Source organism: Canis lupus, chromosome 23, assembly GCF_048164855.1.
Source record: "Canis lupus baileyi chromosome 23, mCanLup2.hap1, whole genome shotgun sequence".
NCBI lineage: Eukaryota > Metazoa > Chordata > Mammalia > Carnivora > Canidae > Canis > Canis lupus.
In genome coordinates this window covers 34,134,768-34,155,897 of record NC_132860.1, presented here as the reverse complement: position 1 = coordinate 34,155,897, position 21,130 = coordinate 34,134,768, and the positions used below count along the sequence as shown (strand labels likewise).

Sequence of the window (21,130 nt, the reverse complement as noted above, 5' to 3'; positions counted from 1 at the left end):
ACCACATTTCCATTTATTTGCTTGACATTTTACTTCCAAAGGGAGGAACAAGCTAGTTTTTCCTCATCTTCTTGAAAATATGAAATGTGTCAGCCAATTATCTCCCTCAGCTCTTCATCTACACAAAAGACAAGACTAGCCCACAAATTCCCCCAGAGAAATGCCAGTATGTGCTCTGTGTTTCATCTAGTTTTTGTTTAATGTCCTCATCCAAGGGTAAAATAATGTTCAATTGTCATGGAAACACATTAAATTCAAGTACAATTTATTCCTACACAAACTATAAAGATAGTGTTCACCATCTTTAGAATTAACTTCACTTTTATCTTCTTTTTTTCCCTTGTCTTCCCTTTTGATTTTCATTTTACTTTTCCTTTTTATTAATTATGAATCCAGTAAGTTTTCTATAGTATGCAGTATAAATGGAGACTGTGGAGCAAAAAAGATTGTTTAAAAAATAGTTGTGCATGATCACTGTGCCAGAAACTTCACCTTTACTTTATTATTAGATTCTCATAAATGCCCTCTGAGGAAAATTTCATTCAATTGTAGATGAGAAAATTAAAAATCATAAAGGTAAAGAATTTACAAAAAGCACATGTCTATAGCAGAACTATAGGGCTCAGGCCAGAAGACTTTGAAAGCTACGTGTTTTTTGTTTTTTACTTTTTTTTCTTTTCCTGGACCTAAAAATGTTCAGTAGTCAATAAATGGAGAAACTCTAGAAAGTTTTTTTTTGTTTCTCTCCTGACTACAAAATACAGCTTTATAAATATTATGTTTTATCATTTACAGAGCATTTTTCATAGCCATTGCCTCATTGAAAGCGCCCTACAATATTATGAGTTAAGTGTTGTTATTAAGCCCACTTTTATAGATGAAGAAACAGAGGCTCAGATGAAAATGAATTATTTTCCAAAGATGTTAAATCTAGTAAGTGACAGAGCTGATACCTGAATGGAAATTAAAGCTATATACTCATCTCTTACTGCAGTAGCTCACTGAAAAGCCAGATTCTACTGCATTCAGTGAGGCTGGGTATCTCAGCAATTATTAAATTAGGCTTTCAGTTATAATGGGAAACACTGGGAAAGCTGCAGTAGCAACAACAATGGTTGGGCTTAAATGGTTACTCCTCTGCCTCCTTTCCATCTCCATGTGTGTATACACACACATACACAGACATACACATGCTTTCTGAGTGTTCTGAATGCTTTTTGAGAAAGAAATTAGAAACCACTAGAGAGTGGCCAAGGCATGTTAGATCACTAAGATTTTCAATCTCAAAAATTAACCATATGTTTCTCAGTTGAATATTCATATTTTAGAAGATTAAAATTCTTACAATTATTTTGCAAATTGAATAAATTTTTAAAATCCCAAAAGACTCTATAATTTGCAAATAAAATTATATAATATAAATAACCACTAATTTATCTACTTTAGGATTATAAAGTTTATAATAAGGATAACCTCAAAAGGAGTAATTTAATTAAATACCAATTAGTTAATATTACCAAGCCAGACTTTTTCATCTTCAGAGTTTTGGATATGTACATATGAGAAGAAATGCATTTAGAAAAAAGGTGAAGTGAAATCTTCTATATATGCAGTGATAAGTGAGGTACATAATTTTTCTACTTGAATAAATGCCACCCACTTTTATGAAAAGAGATGGTAAAACATTTAAATATCACTCTCACAAACATTTATCAAGCACCATTATATCAATAACAATGTGCTATACTTTAATTTAAAAAATAAATGCCTAATACACACATTTCTGTCCCTTGTTTCTTTCTTTTTTAAAAGATTTTATTAATTTATTCATGAGAGAGAGAGAGAGAAAGAGAGAGAGAGAGAGGGAGAGAGGCAGAGACACAGGCAGAGGGAGAAGCAGGCTCCATGCAGGGAGCCCGACGTGGGACTCGATCCCAGGTCTCCAGGCTCACGCCCCAGGCTGAAGGCGGCACTAAACCGCTGAGCCACCGGGGCTGCCCTGTCACTTGTTTCCAGCAGCATAGAATATAGTGAGAGATTGAAAAGATTCATAAACAAGTATATTATAAAATGGTATAACAAACATTGAGGATGCTTTTCAGAGTTACCAATAATATTTACCTTTTAGTATTTAACTCTTAGCTTAGAAAAGCTCTTATTAATGAAATGTTAAAGAAGTTTCCTAGAATAAAGTGTCATTGCGTAGTCAAATGGGTCTGGGTTACAAAAGTAAGTCAGTAACTGAATTACCTTCCTAAGACTCAGTTTTTCTTTCCATTAAATAGAATATTAAAACTGACCTTGGGAGTTTGTGGCATGGATTTGGAATGTTGTATGAAATCACCTTTAGTACTGTGTGGGCTTTTTCACTGTAATCATCATCATTTTTTACTGCTAACTCACTTTTGTTTTTAATGCTGTTGTTTGCTGTTGCCCTTCTTTTTATTCTTAATATCATTATTAGCATTATGCCTGACCAAGGATGCATTTCCAGAAACTTCCCAAAGAACCCTTGGCAGCTTCATGGGTTTAGGGTGTGGTGCTATATATATTGTTCTTCCAACTAATTATTGAAACCAAGCATTACTTCAATGTTGGATGAAGGACATTATTTTCATTTTTGTATATCCATTTATTATTTACTGACCGTGTGCTAGATATTGTGTATCCCATGGTGGGTATCAGAGGTCCATTTCCTCCCATTAAGGAATTTATAATCTAATTGGGAAGAATCAAATTAATCAGACAATCCCCAAAACACACTTCAAATTGCAGAAGTGATAAGCACTACCAAGAAGTGGCATATAGTGAATAAGAGCTCATAGGAGATTTTGTGGTCAGCAAATTTGATGCTCAATGGGGTATCTGAAACTGTCCAGATAGTAAAATCCATAATGTTATAAATGTCATGCATTTGTTTTCAAGTCCCAGCAGCAGTGCATCTCCTTCTAGATGGCTTCTATAAGCAAATTGATTAATTTGAATTCATCTGAGGCTTAAAATACATCTATTACCTTCGGAAAATAAAGTGCTACAATTTGTGGGAATTTCAACAGTGAACTTGATAATTGATGAATTAAAACATGACTATAAATGTATGAGTATCTGACTACTGCACTTCATAATCAAGTCATCCACAAATTAGCGTAAGAAGAATTGGGCTAAGATTGATGTTAGCTGTTAATGAAATAATTATATAAAATATGATGTGATTGGCTCATGCAATTGTTCATTTCTCATTGTTTTCCTATTCACGTTAGAAAAAGTTATCTTCTATAATTAACCTTCTAGTACATGATCATATAGCTCTCTCAACTAACAATTATTAAACGCTCACTATTGGAAAGACATTAGTAAAAACTCCAGAGCTCAATTATAGACAGAATGGCAAGTAAATATCTACACAACATGGTGGTAAATATTTTAACAAAGTACAAGGTACAATAACAACAAAAATGAGAATGTTAAATTTCTCTGGGGAAGGAGAAAGGTAAGAAACAATTTGAAAAAAAAAAAAGGAGCCACTAGTTCTGGATCTTAGAGAATGGATATGCACTTGCTTAAGTGTAGGCATATCTATCTTAGAAAAAAAAAATCAGTCTATACAAAGACACTGACGTAAAGAATATCATAGCTTATTTGGAGGAATACAAAAACCCATAATTATTGGACCATGAAGTTTTAGGATAGATATAACAAGGATTAAGTTTGAGGAGAATCAAGACAGTAAGTCTAGATGATATTAAAGAGAGGAACAGAAGCAAATCATGATGTCTATAATATACATGTATGCAGGTATACATTTTTAATAACATGTTTCAATATTTTATCATTAATATATATTAAAATTTATTTGCATGCAGTATATTCCCTAGAAAGTATCATTAATATAATTAATTAAGCTGGTAGCAAAGAAATAAGGATTTCTGGACTTCGCTTTTCTACTACTCTATTATTATTTTTCGAAAAATAAGTTGACAAGGAGATAGATTTTGGGAAAGTATAACATTCAGTGAATACAGAATAACCATATGTAAATTGTGTGCTTTTTAAGTGAAGCTGATTGAGAAATACAATTGTAAATAGTTTAAAAATCTGCTTTAGGCCATTCTTCTCCTTTCAAAGAGGACTGAAAGAACTGTATGTGGGAAATGTACTGTAGTTCTGGGGGTCAGAGGGAACCTCTCTTCTACACAGATTTGAGGACATGCATACTCATGAAAGGAATGGGAGTCCCAGATATTAGACATTGCAGAAGAAAGCAGAGCACAGTGTAAAGAATTTGGAATTAGACAGCTTTATGGAGAGGTTTTAGATGGGCTTTGGACTTTTTGCTTGGGTTCAGCATCCAACAAGTAGCCACCAATTAGCCCCGGTGGATTAATTTAAAGGAGTTGAAATGTAGGGGACAAGTTGTTTCATTTGAAAACATTTGAAATTTTATGAAAGCAAGACGTTTTTTGGGGAGAGGAGGTTGCTCTGAATTGGATTGGCAGGCTTATTACTTTTCTGACCTTCAGGCATTTCCACAATCACTTCCTTGACAAGTGTGCCCAACATAACTTTCTCTTCCATGGTAGCCTCTGCCACTAGTTTCTTTGGAGCTCCCTCCATTGGTAACTGGCAATTTCAGTGAGAACATTGTCGGGGGAAAGGAGGAGAGACACATCTGTGTCCTTTTAATCGTATAGCTTCTATTGTACAAAGTTTTAGTAGTGTCACACCTTGATTATAAATCATGCCATCTAGAAGCCCTGGAATAGATCTTCAATTGAAATGAGCCTTATACATTGGATAATTAGATGAGAAAGTTAGAATCATAGGAGACTGGAGTAAAAGTGATCACATCAACTTGTAGTTATTGGACATATCATATATGATAGCAGAGTAATCTGTAGAATAGCTGATTTACCTACCAAGCACAACTGATATTATTCCTTATAGTGAAAGATCAAGAGAGTTCAAGATTATCATTGGATCCAAAGTTACACAAGTAGCCAATAATAGAACCCAGCTAAGAACTACAACCTGTTCTAATTTCATCAATGATCATACTGGTATTAATAATAATATAAGAAAAAAGAAGGTACTTATTGAATGCTTTCTTTTAGAGACTCTGCTAGCCTTCTACATTAAATATTTCTTTTACAAAAAATCACTATAAGCTATGTAGGTTGTTATCATCATTTTACAAATGAGAAACTGAGTCTTTAAAGGCAGAACTTACATAACCAAGCTTTTAGAAGCAGTGAATAACTGAGGACCTATTTAAACCCATGTAATCCGATTCCAAAGCTCACACTCAGAGCTATGAAACCATACTCTTTACTCCTTGTAGGTAGAATGCAAACCTTTATGTTACACCTAAAATAAACATGGTAATAGTTAAAATATCTCCCCATTTTATTTTTGTATTAAATGATTTGTAAAGGGTAATGTCAAAAGGTGAGGGGATTTGCTCATGTTCAAAATAATTGTTAACTGACAAACCAAAACTAGAAGCCAAGGGCCCTGATGCACAGTCTGGAATTATTTATTTGTCCCATATCAGCAGTACAGAAGAAAGGCAGAGAATATTCAGTGCATGGAATTTATTTGATTTAATTTCTTTCAAGCGTGTGGAACTGTGAGTTTTTTATTTGAATGTAACTCAAAGAGACAAAGAATACAAATCACTTCAAAATACTTCACTGCTCTGTGTATGAAACTAATCATTTTCTCATCCTCTATTCTGTATTTCATATACACTTTGAGAATAATTACAGCCTGAACTTAGACAATTTCTCTTTTTTCTTTTTTTGTGCTAACATCAAAAATGCCAATCCAGTGCCCTTCATTTTTTTTAAATGAGTGACACTTTGTCATATCTGTTTGGGCCTGTAAGGCTAGGGTGAAGATTATTTAATCAGCATGTTAGTGTGAAAGATGGCTTAGACAGCCTTCAATTTGTACCAATTAGGCTAGTCACAGTCTGTTCATACTGGACAGAGGCTCTGTGTGAGCTGAAATTTGTGCAGTATTGGTTGGAATCTTATGTATCCAACAGCTAAGGGAAATATATTTTTATTGAGCAGATATTGTATGCCAGGAACGGGAAATACAATAAGAGCCCACTATTTAAATTTTGCTTGCACTTTCATGCTGGTGCTAACCATGGGGGGGTAGTAGTAGATGGTATGGTTAGAGTGGTAGTGAGGGTATAGTATAGTAGAAGGAATTGCAGCTTTGAGATTCAGTTCTGCTTTCAGCAGAATTTTACTTACTAACTTTATGACCATTTGCAAATCATTTAACCGCTCTCATTTCTATCGCTTCTTTTGTGAAGAGAAGAAAGTCTTGTGGGCCATAGTAAATACTTTGGCATTTACTCTGAGTGAGTCAGAAATTTTCTGAAGGGATTTGAGCAGATGAGGCATGGTCTGAATTTAAGGGGTCCACACCTGATTTAAGTTCAACATAAAAGCATTAGGTGGCTCTGTAATAAGTTCCTTTATTGTATTAGTATTCACATTTAGCCCACTAACTTCCAACCTGAAAAGAAAGAAAGGAAGAAAGGAAGAAGGGAAGGAAGGAAGGTAGCAAGGAAGAAAGGAAGAAAGAGAGAAAGACAAGAAAAACTGTACTAAATTGATGGAACATCTTCCATAATAACTCACTGGCTATCCTCAGTGTTTACTGGAGAGCTCTAGGTCTCTTCTAGCTGCCTGCTAATCTCCATTTATTTTGAAGACTATAATTTTATCATCATTATCATCATCAGATTAATTTATCTAAAGGCTTGTGATCATTTGGGATGTGCTAAAGTATGCCAAAAAATGAAGTTAAAATGATCTAACTGGGGGGCACTTGGGTGGCATCTGCCTTTGGTCATTATTCCAGGGTCCTGGGATGGAGCCCCACATTGGGTTCTCTGCTCAGTGGAGCCTCCTTCTCCTTCTCCCTCTGCCTGCTGTTGCCCCTGACTGTGCTGTCTTTCTCTCTGTCAAATGAATAAATAAAATCTTTTAAACAAATTCTATAACTGGGAAATCATCTGGAATGATAAGCAATCTCAGAGATCTGGGAGTGACAGAGAAAATGAAATAGAGGCACTTGTTTTTATGTGTTTTTGGTGAATCAAATCTCTGATCTATCAAAGGATTAGACAGATAGATATAGATAGATATAATATATGCAAGTTATTTCTTTTTTTTTTAAGATTTTATTTATTCATAGAGACAGAGAGAGAGAGAGAGAGAGAGACAGAGAGACAGAGATACAGGCAGAGGGAGAAGCAGGCTCCATACAGGTAGCCCGATGTGGGACTCGATCCCAGATCTCCGGGATCATGCCCTGGACTGAAGGTGGTGCTAAACCGCTGAGCCATCCAGGCTGCCCTGCAAGTTATTTCTTAATGAGCAAATCTGAGTATTCATTTTATCTTAAATGTTAGTTGCTTGACATATTTTATTATATATTATACAAGATTTCCTTACATGTATGTAAGATTTGAATTTGTATCCCCATCTTATAGATGAAGACAGAGTGCCATGGACATTACATGACTTACCCAAGGGTGAGTAACGTATGTCTACCTGACTCTAAATGCAATAGTATTCTGTTTCATTTCACTTCCAGAGATATATGGCAGGTGTTACAACCTTTCCCCTCTTTATTTCCACTATTGATTTTTCTGAATCTCAGCATTATCTCCAGATAGGGCTCCAGAATCTTTCCTATCAGTGTTCTAGGTGGCCAATTCCAGGAAGATAGAATCAGTCCAGGAGATGAGATGGAGCTCATTTCTTTTCTATTCTTGTACTACTCCATCCTGCTCACCATTCTTACCTTTCAAATGGTAACCAATTTCCCTCCTACAATTAATTGTACAATATAATGTGGTACAGCATTAACATCATGTAGTCATTGAGTTAACATTCATCAAAAAAGAGGCCTTCTTTCTCAGGTGACTGACATTACCACATACAATTTACTGAAACTGGTAAAAGAAGGCTTCTCCTGGATTCCTTACATTGCTTCATACACAACATGCACTCCATCATAATGTCCTGTCAGCTCTACTTCCAAAGGATATCCTTAGTTTGACCCTGTCTGTCTTCACTGCTATCAACCTACTGCAAGATGGGTATCTAGCCTACATCGGTATCAATCACATCTTGCATAAATTACCACAATTACTCAAACTTGCTAACTTGAGATATAACAGCCTCAATTACCTTGCATCTGCTCACTTCTGTGAATGCAACTTCTACCATCCTTTTTTTCCTTCTTACTCCTGAGAGCAAGATGTTCTAGGAATTTTCTGTTGAGCTGCTCTAAATGCCTTAGATGCTCTAGAAAACAGAGAAGCTCCCTTGACACGGCCCCCTTTGTGTCATTGCAGTGAGCCCAAGTTCATTTCTGTCTCAGGGCTTTTGCTATTGGTGTTCCATCTACCCCCAGGTTCTCTTTCCTGGTCTACTTCTTTCTGTTTGGTCAGGTGTCTGGTCAAATATCCCCTTTCCACAGAGCATTCCCTGACTTCTATCTGGAGTAATCCCTTATCTTCCTCCACATATTTCTCATGAAGTCGTCTTATTCATTTGTTGACTCATCCACTGTCTGTCTCCATATAGGGAATGTAAGCTCCATTAGAGAAGTTTCTGTAATCTCTCTTCACCATCACACCCCAGTGCTTGCATCAGGACAACAGCCCAGGCTAGTTATGCTTTCCAATGAGAAGGAGTAACAAGTATTAGAGTTGTTAGACCCACTGATCACAATACCTAGTCTAAGCTTATATGTATGGCAACAACTCCCTGTTCTTTATGACCATTACTTTTGGGAAAATAGAGCAAAAACAGACCCTAAAGCAAATGTGTAAAGCACAGTATATAGATAGATGACAATCTTCCATTTTCTTGGAAGTTTTTTCTTTGGCCTACAGTGAAAATAAGCATCTCTATATTAAGACTGTTGTTTGCGCATGTTAAATCCTGCCCTGGGCACAAACTTTATTGATGCCATAACCATGGTCTGCTTGGTTCCTCCTGGGTTCAGTAAGTCCTGCTTTGTCAATATCCTCCATTCCCCCTCTCACTTTAGATAATTGCACATGATCCCTGGAGAAAATTCCAAATAGCCTTTGTGGTCCTTGTGCCTGGGTTTTGCTTTTTGGTATTCAGAATATCTAACTTGCAGTTTTCATATAGATTTTATAACTCGATTTGAAAAAAATCCTAAGAGACAAAGTTATATTAGACTATAGAAATAAATGTGGTTGTAAGAGCAGGCTTTGCCAGTGTCCCCGAACTGAAATATGTCAGTTCTGCAGATGCAACAAGTTCTTCTTTTCCTCTGGACCTTTTCCAGTGTTTGAACCTCTGTCTGAAAGATGCTTCCCCTCTCTTTACTGACTGGCTCTCCTTTAGCTTTCAAGTCTTATCTTCATTATCTCTTCCTTCAGAAAACTTCCCTTACACTGCCACCACCAACCTCATGCTGCCCAAACTGGGAATACTTTTCATTCATATGAATGTCTATAGCATGTAGAACTCTGACTGGCATCTGTCTAGTTTTTCACTTAGTTGAGCTCCATGAGGGCAGGAGCTGAATCTGTCTTCTTTGAGTCATGTTTATATCCAGTAGTGGTTCAACAAATACTAAATGAATGAATGAATAAATGAGTCATTTCTCACTGATCCTGCTCCTAATTATCCTATTGTGTACATCTCATCAAAAGATAATTCCGTGAAGACAAGGAATAATTCTTTTATTATATATTTGTATCCTTCGTGGAATGAGCATATTTCAAATCACAGAACAGATGTTTAATCAAAATCATAGTTAATGCTTTGAAAATCAAATAAAACACAGTACTGTCACTTTGTAAATTTCAAGCCCTACACTTGCCGTTTGTACACTTTTGTGTGTATATTTTATGCTTCAATAAACAATGTTTAAAAGTATTTTACAATACCAGAAGAAAAATATTAGGTAAAGGAATTGATGCATTAGAAGCAATAATTATCTTTTGTAAGATTTTTGGAAATTGATATTAAAATTGAGAGATATATAGGAATAAACAAATAAGAGGCTCTCCATAGAAAGAACAGTCCTTGCAAAGGCCCCAAGAGTAGGAGCAAGCAGCCACATTGTGTTTATGGGGTAGATTGGAAAGGTGGGAGAAAGTAGTTTAAGCATGTACAGTGAGGCTACAAAAGTGCAAAGGCCAGAGGTGAGAGGACCTGAAAGTCATTGCTGAGAATCTGGATTGTCATTTTAAGGTCAACAGGCAGCTGCTGGATAGGTTGTAAGAAGCTGAAAGGATGTTCTGACTTCAGAGTAGAAAGCATAGTAGTACATGGGACTGTGTTCTAATGATGGAAATGAAGGGGGGAGAAAAGGAAGACAGGAAGATAGGAAGGCAGGAAGGAAAAAGAAAGGAAAAATGAATTTTTATATCTAAGAGGTGAACCAGTAAATTTATATGATATGTAGGGACCCCAAGATTATTGATTCTTATTTTCTTATCAAATAAGTATTTTATTGCTTTTAGTAATATTAATTTTAACAAGAGATTTCTTTGTTCTAGGCCTTAGTTCACTGCCTAGAAAGATTCTGTACATTCTTTTATTTTAAGCTCTCTAAATGAATAGTCAAGAGCATCTTATTGGCTATTAAATTCATTAGTGTGTACCTGTTATTTTCAATATAACCATTGTTTTATGGGACCACTTTGGATGAAAAGATGACTGAATATTTAGTAGAACAATAGCCGTTGGTAATAAGAGTGGTTGATATAAATGAGTATGATTAAAGCAGGAGGTAATCAATAAGCTTCTCTGCTTCTATCTAAGATTTCCTTTTGTTTTTTATTGAAGATATTTGCTTTCTCTTTAGACACTACTGTGTGACAGGTGTTACAAAAATGCAGAATTTTTTGATGGCAGAGATGAGACTCAATTCTTTTGCATCTCATACATGTAAAACTAAAGTAACATATAGACACACACACACACACACACACACACACCTTAGCATGTAAAGCTCTTCATGATCTATCTCTGTTCACTTCTCCACACTCAGTTTTTATCATTCTTTCAAATACCCCTGTGTCATAATGATGACCAAGTATTTTATAGTCTCTAGGTCAGTATGTTTATTAATTCCTTAGTGTCTTAATACTTGTTGTTCCCATTGTTTCATATTCCTTCTCCCTTTTTCAAACTGACACACAGTGTCCAATAAAAGCCTATTACTTAAAGAACCATGAAAAATTCAAACAATAATTTTCACAACTGGATGGCATTTTAGAAAGATTGTTTTAGCTGAAATGTGGAAGAAGACTGTTTGTAGACCATGAGCAATCCAGGGAGGAATAAGAGTTATAAACAAAGTTAGGAGCAATGGGCATAGAGATGGGAATATATATTCTGTTGGCTCTTAAATAGATAGAAGGAGGAAGAGTTAGAATCATTCAAATGAGTGAGGTTAAATGACTACCAGTGTTCTAGTTTGGATACCTCGGTTGGTAGTGTTAACTTTCAAAGGACTAAGCTGTGAGTTGTGAGATAATAAGCCCAATTTTGTATGTATTTGGGTTGCAGTATCTGTGGGGCAGCCAGCTGAATGCCTAATAAACAGTTAAACATATGCATAAGATAATAACCTCAATGTAACCAGTAATTTAAAAAATAAGTATCAGAGAAGTGATTGCCTCATTCTGCAAAAGGAGGAATCATTGATATGCACAATACTGATAGTGAAGACGGCACTGTTCATTTTGGTTAAGTAAATTACTCAGTCATCCAGTCAGTTAGTGCAGATTCTTCATTTGAACGTAGGTCAATCTGATGACCTTACTTTTTCTACTACACATTTTTGTCTTCTGTACATGGCAGAGTAAAAGAAGATGAATTAGGAAATTTGGCATGAGCAAGATTAGCTTCCTTCTCCTTTAGCAGATGTAAGAGCACAGTCCAATGAACATGTACTGAACATATGTGTGCCAGAAAGTGTGCTCAAGTGTTTAAGGTATGACAGCCAACAAGGAATAGTCTATTTGTCAGCCTATCTCCAAAGAGCGTTAGGTCCAAAAGATGGAGATATATATAGATAAATTACCATTTTATGTAATCCTTAGAGGAGCCTTTCAGTGTTTGATAATAGCAATCAGAGAATGAAAACAGTGTTTATTGCCTCTTGTTATGTTTTTGCTGTTGTTGTTGTTGTTATATAGTGTCATCCCCACCTCCTAAGCTGCTCTCATCAATTCTTTCATCACTGGGGAAAATTATGAAGTTGAAAAGCAGCATATTTCTCTCTCATGTGCTGGAGAGGTTGGGAAAATATAGTGGAATAGGCTGGGAGGCTCTATCAGAAGTTCAGTTTCTTTCCAATCCATCTACTCCCTTCCTCTGTTGAAATAGTGAACACACAGACCAGTACTGCTGTTCTGTATTTTGAAGTATTTTGACACAGAAATAATTGAGCTATTTCATATAAAGTTCTTTTTAAAAAGAGTTTTCATTTAAATTCAATTTATTTAACATATAGTGTATTACTAGTTTCAGGTGTAGAATTTAGTGATTCATCAGTTGCATATAACACTCAGTACTCATTCCATCAAGTACGCTCCTTATTGCCTATCCCCTAATGACCCCATCTCCCATCTACCTCCTCTCCAGCAACCTCAGTTTGTTTCTTATAGTTAAGAGTCTCTCATGGTTTGTCTCCCTCTCTGTTTGTATCTTATTTTAATTTTCCTTCCCTTCCCTATGTTCATCTGTTTGGTTTCATTAATTCCATATATAAGTAAAATCATATGGTGTTTGTCTTTCTCTGACTGACTTATTTCACTTAGTATAATACCCTTTAGTTCCATCCATGTTGCAAATGCAAGATTTCATTCTTTTTGATGGCTGAAAAATCCATTATATATATATGCCACATATCAAGTTCTTTAACCATTTTAATCCCAGTTAAATGCATCTTCATCAATCCTGAAGCTGAAAGGAAATGGAAAAAGAAGCACTCCAGAGCAAAGATAGAACTCAAGTGCATTCACATCTGTTATGCACTCAATACTCATGAAACTTCTACAAGGTAGGCATTACTATCTCTCTTTTAAGGATCAGCAAACTAAAGAAGTTGGAGGATAGGTAAATTACTTATCCTAGGTCATACACCTATGGGAATCATACCTATATCTTCTCAAAATCAGAATTTATGATGTAAGGAGAGGAGATGTTAATATGTAATCTGATTTTTTTTTTAAGGATTTTGTTTATTTATTTGACAGAGAGAGAGAGCACAAGCAGGGGTAGTGACAGGCAGAAGAAGAGGGAGAAGCAGGCTCCCCATTGAGCAAAGGGCCCAATGCAGAGCTTGATCCCAGGACTCTGGGATCATGACCTGAGCTGAAGGCAGACCCTTAACCAACTGAGCCACCCAGGCATCCCTGCAATCTGATTTTTTAAAATTAAAATACATTTGAGGAGTTGAACGCTCATGACGTACTATCAGATGCAACGTGTTTCATGGCAAGTTGGTAAGTTATGTAACACAAATACTCTTGAAATTAAGGGGGAATGAACAGGAGTCAGGCATTAAGTATTGGAGTTAGCAAAGAAATTCTTACTGAGGTCTCGAAAATCAAGATAGTTCTAGGATGAAAAGGATTTTGACGCATATAGTATAGGGTATCTGCAGTGATTGGGACATCTAGAGAGAATGAAGAACACTGAAAAGAGGGTAGCATGTTAATGGTGGTAAGATTTAGTCCTTTAGCAAGGAATGGACTCAAGCACACCCAGGATCAAGATGGAATGAAGTTCCACATCTCTGTGTCTTCCAGACAGTCTAGTTCCATATAGAATAACATTCTAGTGATTTTGCTGATACAGACACCTTCTACCTCAGTTCTGTTCTGGGTCAATGTGTCTCAAGCATTATCTGATCTAAGTTTTTAGGGATTCTAATCATTATGTTTATATAGTGTCATTAAGCAAAAACTACCACCAATAGGAAACAGTTCATTCTTTAAAGTAGAGAAAATTAGCTCTGCTTTCTGATGCATTGCTGTCATCATTCTTCAATAATTACCCATATGTTCAGAAAGGTTTTAGAATGAGCTTACCATTCCCATGTTAATTGTTGGCTGTGGCAAAGCTCAGTTTTCATTATTGGGATCATACTATGTTTTTGGGTCCTGATGAGTTGTTTGTTCTAGATTAGTGCATTGCAATTTTGCAAGAAGTTGCACATTTGAATTACAAATCTATTTTAAGATAATGTAAAAAACAAACAAACAAACATGCATTCCAGGCAGTATAATGCTCTTAGGGGATGATACTAACTTGAAAGAAGGATAATAGGCAAATATATATGTACATGAATTAACTATAAATGCTGATTGATTATTTACCTGTTGGTCATCTGTCTTCTAATTCTTATATGCTATCTACATCATTAAACTAATTTACAGAAACTTGTTTTGATTCAACATTTTTTTGAAGATTTGTCAATATTCAAAATTCACCTCACAGATAATGTGATATTGAAGAAAACACAGTTGTAGAAATGCTCCAACAAATACTCTATTGTGGTCTGAGGAGGCCTTAATTCAGTACATTTCTTCAGATTTCTTCAGTAAATTTCTACTGTACTTTCAGAATTGACCTTTATTTGACTAGTCCTTTTGCCCAATTAAGATAAAACAGAAAGAACTGGATTCTGGCTTCCTATGCTCATGTGCAGATGTGCCAAATGAAGCTTTATTCATTGACCTTGGTTAGTGTTTCCAGGAGGATACATAGGACTCTATTCTTTCAAGATTGTGCAAAAGTTATGCAAACCAAGTTAACTTGCATCCAGTACACAGCGTTCTTTCTCCTTCATTAAAGACTATAAAGTGATGTCAGGATTTCATCATGGAGAGAATGAGAACACTAAGGAAAATGAGGGTTACAACTTCATTTTTCATCACCTTAGTTCACTGTCTTGTTTTAGGAGCTCTTCCCTAGTTAGTGCTTATTTAGCAAGTATCTGGGATACACTATGCATTTTGACAGAGCAAGAGCACAAAATTAAAACACGAGCACTGCTTTCTGTGGCTTCTGCTTTTACGAGTAAGTGATTTGTGTTTACAATTGAGCTAGGATTTAAAATAAGAGTAGTTTTGTCCTGGATAAAGAAAAGAGGCATGGGTATTGCAATCTTGCCAAGTGAGTAGGAGCAATTCTCATGGGACAAATGTTGCTTGAAAGGATAGCTTGGAGTCCTACTTTATTGCATTCCAAATGTCATTCTAAGGAGTTTGGACTTTACTCCGTAAGTAATAGGGAGGCGTGGAAAATTTTTTTAAAGAGGAGAGGGGATTCTTCGTGATGTATATTTTTTAAAAAACTCAGTATTTTTATCGCTCATCTATTATGTGCCATGTCTGAGTTGGGTTCTTTCTGTATAAGAGAAATTAAATAAAAGTCAAATCTTTAATGAGTTTATAATCCTACGTGGGGGAAGTAATGTGTATCTATATACATACATATAAAAGATTCAAACCTCTCTTCATTTATACTGCCCCTTCTCTTAATTCCAAGACACCATTATGTCCTGTCTGACAGCCATTATAGCATTTCTCTGGGTCTCCTTTCTTGCCATTTTTCTGCAATTTAGTCTCCACATAGCAATTACAGTATAAAACTATATTTATCTTGTGCTTAAAGATATCATCATGGCTTTATAGTATACCCTGGATACAATCTAAATTCCTTGCCTTAGTTTGTCAGCTACCAAAATATTCAGATCCTCTGAACCACTCCAGCCTCATTTCTGGCCACAGGGAAATGGCTGACCTCAAGCTGCCATTTCACTGACTTCTCTCTTTTTTCAGACATATTGAGCTCTTTTCTGCCTTGGGTTATTTGAACATCTACTTCTGCATTGAATTCTGTCTTCTTGGTTCTTTTGCCCATTTCCATTCTTTTGTCAAGTCTTGGATAAAAGTCAGACTTAGAGAACAGTTCTTAGTTGACCCAAGTAGGTCTTCCACCAGTCCTATTTTCTGGCCTTAAACCCAGTCTACTTGTGTGGTACTCATCCCAGTGTATCCACTTTCATTTATTTGTCTACTTGTTTAATGTTTGTCTGCACAACTAGTTTATAAGGTTCATAAGTCATGAGCCTTTTCTCTTGCAGTCCCAAAGACTTCCCGAAGACCAGGTAAAGAGTAGGCACTTAATAAATATGTGCTAAATTGATTACATAAAAATTGATTATTTATTGAGGATATCTTTTTACAAAACAAGAAAACACAGAACTCAATTTGCTATATTACTTGTGCTTTCTTACTCTCTTATTTTCTTACTTTCAACCTTAGGAATTATCAGGAATCAAGGAAGTCTAAAGTTTTGTTCCTTCTTTAGGTAAATTTAAGAAGGACAAGGATAATGACCTGGATAGAGCTGTGCTGTCTGAACAGCATGTCAGCAATATAGGTAATTTTAAATTTTGTATCAGCCACCTCAACAAAGGTAAAATGAAACAGCAAGAATAATTTTTAATAATATATTTTAATTCATTATGTACAAAATATCATTTAACATTATATCAGACTAAAGATCGTTAATGAGGTAATAATTTTATATCATTTTTCTTATTAAATCTTTCAAATCCAATGTGTATTAAACACTTAGAACACATCTCAATTTGTATACTAAATTTTCGGTGGGAATGTTTGATCTGTATCTGAATTTCACAAAATTTACAATTGGCAGTGTAGATTCACATGTTCAGGTTGCTCCAAGTGTACTTAAAAGTTTTCCAGTTCTTACATTTAAATTTAAATTAATTAAAATAAAATAAATTCATTTTCTGTCTCCTTAGCCCCTTTTCATGTGTTTGATAGCCACATGTAACTGTTACCATGTCTGACAGCAAGATCGAGAGAAAAAGGAGAGAGTGAATGTGTGTACACATTTTTTTTCCTGAATTTATAGAGGGTGAAACATTTTGATAAAATATGTTTATCTTTTATGCATTTACAATAAAAAGGCCAATTTTCCTCTTTGGGAAAATGCCCAGTGAAAACAATCGTGATAATGAGCCAGCATTGAAAGAGTTAAACATTCATTACAAACTAAAAGTACTCTTCTTGAAAAGGCAATTGCATATTGATTGCTTCAAGTAAGATGCCTAAGCTTTTCATTGGCCAGATGAGCATTGTTTGAGATTCTGTTCTCTGAATCCTCTGCTGTTGTCTGCTCAACCACCACTGAGTGTCACTGTGGGCTGAGAAGCTTGTCCAAAATCAACAACCAGGAGAACTGCCTGAAATGAGAGAAGGGAATGAAAATGAATGATGATATATTGAATTCTCCCGGGTTTCTTTGCTTCTCTTTTTCCTTCTGACACTAGTACACTTCTAAATCCATAACAAGTACATGAGGAAAATTAAATCAGAGCACAAAGCCACTAAGGAGCAGCCTGGTAGATAAATATCACCTACCTTTGAGGAACCTAAAGTTGCCATAGCAGTCAATGCAGAGTTGATTAATGTCATGAAAATAAGATTTACTCTTGCAAGACTACATCATCAGCATCAAAAATAAGATTCTGTCTTTGATGCCTTTTCTCTTACTAAATGGCTAATATTTTTGTTTGTTTATTTTCACTTGACTGTGAAGGATGAAAGTTTTTGTTTTTGCTGTTATTCTGTTTTTAATAGTAGTATTTCTAAATGGTTTTGAGACAATATACGTTACATAAAATAGAAGCTCAAAAAGTTGTACTATAGGTACCAGGAGGATGCATATATTTAATACAGAATAATATATAAATGGCCATTCAATATAATGTCCTTTTTGTAAGCTTTAGTGAATGTCTGTTTTTACTGAAAACAGATTTGATAGTTGTTATTGGGAGACACAGGCATATATACACTACTTTGAAAAGAAGTAAGCATCTTCAAAGTTCAAATATGTAAGTGATATGTTTTTAATGTGGGTACTTACATATTGGGCACATAGTTCCACAGTGAAGAATGCCTGATGGTGACTTTAAGAAGTATCCCGTAATGTTTTCCCAATAATATTTTGTTCATAATAAACCAAAAAATGTAGCATTAAAATGAAGGTCAGTAAGGATGACCTTCAGTAGGGATTGAAGCTCAAAGGCTCAGACAGAGGGTTTTTTTATTTGTTTTATTTTATTGAGTTTTGAGTATATACTTTTAGACATTTTAAGGAAATTCCTAACAAATTCATTAATTTTTTATTGAATATATATATATATATATATATTCCTTAAACTTTTCTCAAATAATTGTTTCATAAAGATTGATCAAAATAGAAAAGTAGTTGGACTATATTTCTCTTCAAATCTCAAGAGACTGAGACTCTAAATGAGTGAGGTTATCAATCCAAATAATTGCACATTAATGAGATAAGACAGTGCTCAAGCAGATAAATATTCTTTAGATGATAAATATCTGAATGTGAAGATTGATAACTTTGTATCAGGTTGAACATAGTATCTTGTGTTCATACTAAAGAATGAGGTGAGGAAAGGTGAATTTCACAAAGAAGAAATTGCGAATTTTGGTCATCTGGAGAGTAGGAAACAACCTCAAGTTCTATCACCTAACTACTGAATACTTACTACACCTTAAACAACTGCACCTGCCTTAGTTTAATAATCCTTATCACAACTGTGTGACTAGGGAATGGTTAAATGGTTCCATTTTATATAACAAACCAAGACTCAGAAAGGTTCTGCGATTAATCCAAGGTCTCACAGTTAAGTCTTAAAGCCAGGATGTATTCTTGAGTGTGATACCAAAGACTTTGCTGTTAGCCAGTACTCAATTCTAATTCTCTGTATTAATTTATGTAACTCCATATGGGAAGGCATTTGCCATAGTGACATGACCGTTGCCTAAAGTAACTATTAAAAAAATGGATTACCCTAAGGAAATGGAAGTTTCTGTTGATAAGTTATAGAAAACTTATCTCCTTTCTCTCACCTCTCATTCTTCCTGAATGCTACCTTAAACTCATCTTACTTAGTTTTCTTAAGATTCAATATCCTAATATCTAATATAGTATACAGAGTTAATACTATCTACTTTATAAACATTGTGAAAATTAAACTTCCTATATGTAAAGCAACTCCCAAGGCCTCACCATAAAGAGTTCTCAACAAATGGTACTATGATTGTCTTCTTAAATCACTTTATGATGCGATTTCTGAGAACCTTCCTAAATTGACCTAATCTTAAGTACAAACATTTTAATTTAGGCACTACTGGTTCCTATCCATAAATCAGTTTTATTTTACATTTTGAAGGTAATGACTACATTTGCCACAAACATCTATCTTTTATCTACTTTCTATCTACCATTGGTCCATCCTTCCCATCCACTTGATTTTTAGGGACTTAATGGTTTGCCAATTACGGCAGGATTAGCTAAATTTTTGTGGTTTTGTTTTAGCACCTTGGTGATTAAGAGAAAGCTAGGGCCAGTTACCTTTAAAGCTGGTGGCAACTGGAAGAAAGTGAAGAGTCATGAAATGGTACAAGGTAATACTGTAGAGTGCAGGGAATGGTGGTTCTGGGATGAAATAGTGATTGTTCCCATGGGTTTAGAGTGCTAGTGTTCAAATAATAAGATAATGAATGGTAAGAGATTAATAACAAAATCCTCTCTTTGGAATTGTTGAAGTTCTCACAAAATATACTATATCACTTTGATGATTAAGGTGCTTGTAATGTAGAGCATGTGTTAATATAAATAAGTGCCAGTCTGGATCAACAGTGTACTGCAAAGTATTTAAGAATCATATGTTTAGTGCACAAGAGAGGTGATGAGGAAAGCAGTAAGGAATACAGAATTTGTTGGATAGCTTTCTGGCACAGCCTAGTAATTGATATGGCCTCTCTAAATGTCAGTTCCCTCCCACTTATTTCTATTAATCACTATATGAAACCAGTAGGAATATCCCCATTTCTTAAGTAAAATCATTATTTTAAAAGAAAATTAAAAGATCAAAGAAATTAAAAGATCTTTACAGGGTCATACCATTAACAAGTGGTAGAGTTTCAATATAAAGTTTTAGTCCATTATTTTACAGCTTGTGTTCTTTATTAAACAATTGTTTTCAAATATATTTTTTGTCTCAGGACACTTTTTTTCTTCAAACAAAATTTTTCACAGAAGCCTGTATTTAAAACAGGTTGAAGCTGTGCTTCTATTTGGTACAAGTGTGAGTCTTGATGTGGGGTACTCTGAAATACCCATTTCTCACTTCCACATAAGTCCTGATACACATCTATGGATATTCTTAGGGTCCTATGGATCACAATTGAAAACTAGGGCATCATAGCATATGAATGTTCAAACGGACTACAAATCCTTGAGTTCTTTGCTTACGGCATGAGATAGCCATATGGCATGAGATAATCCTTTACTCTACAATTTTGCATCTTATTACAAAATAATTTTTTTAAGTGGGAAAGAAGTAGTAGAAATAATAAAAAGCAATTTATCTGATGATGCATTTGAGATATGGTAAAACTTGAGCTATTGGAGGTACAGTTTTCTAGTTGTCTTTTGGGCTAGTGTGAAACACATTAAACTAATGAGTCATTCTCCCTCTTTCTTTACAGCTGTTCTCTTTTATTCTGAGAACTTCAACTAAGCCTCCAAAATATCTTCTTTATTTTTCTAAAAATAAATAATAATAGAATGATGAGATTTTCTGCTCATTTCCCCGTAGTCCCCAGTTGAATCATAGAGACATCTAACTTTTCTGGATACTTTGATTTACAAAATAATACATATGTTTTGCAAGTGGATACACAGCTATTCTCTGTGAAGGTGAGCTGTATTCCAGCTGCATCCCACTGCTTATCTCTGATCTTCACTGATTTCTTTGTGGGCTGGAGAAAGGGAGAACTCTGGATGCCCTTTGTATGCTGAACAAAGAAGACAGCATGGACATCTTCAAACAAGTTCGAAGTATGAATTTATGGGCTGCCCTTTCTCACCTCTGGCTTCTTCCCAGAGTGTTCAAGGCTGTTTCCAAAACAGAAGCTCTGTTTGCCTCAGTCTGTTTGGTACAGCATCTCTAATTATTAGATACGCAAGAA

General features: G+C 35.1%; 1 protein-coding gene across 2 annotated transcripts in view; it reads left to right on the top strand.

Annotated features, from left to right (window-relative positions):
• The window catches only part of TENM4 (teneurin transmembrane protein 4), a 2,813,748-nt gene that overhangs the window by 157,721 nt on the left and 2,634,897 nt on the right, over positions 1-21,130 (top strand). Inside the window, exon 3 of one of the 2 annotated variants that reach the window (XM_072794811.1) lies at positions 7,514-7,555. The exons of the other annotated variant lie outside the window; for it this stretch is intronic. The gene's annotated coding sequence lies outside the window, so the exon portion shown is untranslated. The remainder of the gene's footprint in view (positions 1-7,513; positions 7,556-21,130) is intronic. 2 annotated transcript variants of the gene reach the window in all.